General features: G+C 54.0%; 1 protein-coding gene across 1 annotated transcript in view; it reads left to right on the plus strand.

Moving 5' to 3' along the window:
- The first annotated feature begins 2,893 nt into the window (after window positions 1-2,893).
- LOC123079711 (transcription factor MYB3R-2) overlaps window positions 2,894-3,178 on the plus strand; it is a 6,312-nt gene continuing 6,027 nt past the window's right edge. Inside the window, exon 1 of the mRNA XM_044502509.1 lies at window positions 2,894-3,121. The gene's annotated coding sequence lies outside the window, so the exon portion shown is untranslated. The remainder of the gene's footprint in view (window positions 3,122-3,178) is intronic.

A 3,178-nucleotide genomic window follows, 5' to 3' on the forward strand; every position in this document is an offset into this window, starting at 1 on the left:
GACTCCACGGGATACTGTTCATCTCCACCGTCGACCTCCTCCAGCCTCCACGGGCTACCGTCGACCTCCTCCAGCCTCCACGGGCTCCTGTTCATCCAGCCTCCACCGCGCGCTACTCCACCGGCTACTGTTCAACCACTCCTCCACGGGCACCCTCCACCGTCTACTGTTCATCGAGCCCTCCACACCACGGGGTCCTGTTCAACCACCCCTCCACGGGCACCCCTCCACCGTCTACTGTTCATCCAGCCCTCCACACCACGGGGTCCTGTTCATCCAGAGGCAACGCCACCGCTCACTGTTCATCCAACCCCCCCCGCCGCAACGCTCACTATTCATCCAATCGATCGGCTTCAGTTAGCAACAGTAGCGAAGGAATCGCTCGATCGGGTTCAGTTAACAGCCATCGATCGATCGCTCGGGTTCAGTAACGCGTAGCCTGCAGTGCAATCGCTCGGGTTCAGCTAGAGCCCAACACCTCGCTCGGATTCAGTTAGAGCCAACGCCTCGCACACACGCGCGTACGTGTACGAGAGAAACGCGCATCGCTCGGCCCCCGACCTCCCACCGTAACCGGGAGCTCCCCGAAATTTTCCTCCCCCTCGCTTCTACCACGGTTTTTTCCGTCATGGACGGCCCAAAGAATGTCATGCAGCTGCGTCTTCGGCCCGCCCAGGACGAAAAGCCCATTTTCTGTCATGATTTTTTGTCATAGAAGTAGGAGCCCACCACATCTATGATGATACCGGGTTTTGTCACAATTATCGTCATAGAAGTGTCATATGTATGACAGAATTTTTTTTCGTTCGGCCCAAAATGTCACGGATGTGTCTTTTTTGTAGTGTATTGGTTCCTACATATTCTACGAAGATCTTTATCGATCAAACCGCAATGACAACATACATTATTCCCTTTGTCATCGGTATGTTACTTGCCCGAGATTCGATCGTCGATATCCTCATACCTGGTTCAATCTTCTTACCGGAAAGTCTCTTTACTCGTTCCGTAATGCATCATCCCGTAACTAATTCATTAGTCACATTGCTTGCAAGGCTTATATTGATGTGCATTACCGAGAGGGCCCAGAGATACCTCTCCGATACTCGGAGTGACAGATCCTAATCTCGATCTATGCCAACCCAGCAAACACCTTCGGAGATACCTGTAGAGCATCTTTATAATCACCCAGTTACGTTGTGACGTTTGATAGCACACAAGGCATTTCTCCGGTATCCGGGAGTTGCATAATCTCATAGTCAAAGGAATATGTATATGACATGAAGAAAGTTATTGCAATAAAACTGAACGATCATTATGCTAAGCTAACGGATGGGTCTTGTCCATCACATCATTCTCTAATGATGTGATCCCGTTCATCAAATGACAACACATGTCTATGGTTAGGAAACTTAACCATCTTTGATTAACGAGCTAGTCTAGTAGAGGCTTACTAGGGACACGACATTTTGTCTATGTATCCACACATGTATCAAGTTTTCGGTTAATACAATTCTAGCATGAATAGTAAAAATTTATCATGATATAAGGAAATATAAAATAACAACTTTATTATTGCCTCTAGGGCATATTTCCTTCAGCCATGCATCTGGCGCCGTCCGTAGACGCCTGCGCCTCCTTTTCGGCCACCTTCACGTCGATCTCCATGAATAGGGCGCCCCTTTCCTCCCGCAGGACGCGCAACCACGATTGCTTCGTGGCGGATCTTGCGGGCGCTGCGCATGGACTGGTACATTGCCCGCTGGTTATCTAGGAAGCCCAGATCCTCTGCGACCGTAGCCGCAACAACATCGTCGTTCGTCTGCTGGAACGGCGACATCTGTGGTGCCTATAGCACTTCCGCCATTTACAACGTCGAAGTGCGTCCCCGTCTGCTCCAAAGTGATGCTGGCATGGATCGGCAAGGGCGGTGGCGTCGGCTCATCGTCGTACACCTTATCTATCGTCTCGTCCGCGTCGCTGCCCTCCGATGAGCTTGCCGGAAAGCCAGCTTCTATCCGGTTAGCACGATTGGCCTGCTAGACGGTCGTAATGCCGGCCAACTCGTGCTTCTGCTCAGTGGAGAGCCTCTCCCACATCTCTATCACGGTCTTGGCGTAGGTGGTGCGGTGTTGGTTGTGCCAGGCGTGTGCTGGCCAGGCCAAGCATCGGGCCGTGTCAATGCAGACGTTAGAGTGGGTTTGTCGTTCGCCACGCTTCTTTAATGTCGGCAATCGGATGAACGGGAGCCGTTTTGAATACGGTACAGAGCCATCCAATGCCGCCCGCTCAAGGGTCTCCGGCATTGGAAACATGCGTGGATACCGGGCGACGCTCTCGGCCGACACACCGCTTCACCCGTGAGAGGTCGCGCCGCTCCGAGCCGGCATAAATGCGGCGCTGTTGCTGTGAAGCAACGCTGATCGACATGGATTCGCGTCAATCGCTTCGCGTGGGAAGACCACGGGTGCGGAAGAGGGTTTTGGGATGGTTTCGGGTGTCGGCCGCGTACGTGGCATGGTCCGAACTCCCGCAAAGCCCTCTGGTTTGCCTCCAATTTGCAGGAAAACGAACGTCTAAGCCGGTCCTCGGACCGATCGGTATCGTGTTAGATGACCAAATACGTCCGAACTGCTTGGTTCAGGCGAACGCAGGTGATTTGAGAGTCCATATTGAGAATGTCATTTTTCTTTGTACACAAGCTCACGGATTTGTTTCCTAGGAAAAGAGTTGTAACAGAAACCCGCGACCCTTTTCCATATCCGATCTGATACGCAACAAACCGAGGGGCCGACTCGGGAAACGGCGCGGGCCAGTAATAATTTATGCCGCCGTCGCCCGACCTCCTCCCCTTCCCCCATCGCTTCAACGGGCGAGGTTTTTTGAAAGCGTCCTCTCTCTCCTCTCCATCAACAACTTCCCCCGACACCCAACGGCAGCCGTAGCGCGAGCGAGGAGAGGGGGATAAAAAGCTCTGCTCTTTAACGCCCGCCCCTAGGGTTTCGAGCCACCGCGCGCCCTCGCTCCCTCCCTTCCCTTCCTTCGCGCCATCTCCCGCCCGCCCGCCCGCCCCCCGATCGGCTCGCGCCCCCCCCGGATTCGATCCCCCGCCCCGCTCGATCTGGTAGGCACGCCTCGTTAGATTCGTGAGGCGCCTTCTTGGCTCGATCTGCCCGCGGCG

The sequence above is a fragment of the Triticum aestivum genome, chromosome 3D, assembly GCF_018294505.1.
Source record: "Triticum aestivum cultivar Chinese Spring chromosome 3D, IWGSC CS RefSeq v2.1, whole genome shotgun sequence".
NCBI lineage: Eukaryota > Viridiplantae > Streptophyta > Magnoliopsida > Poales > Poaceae > Triticum > Triticum aestivum.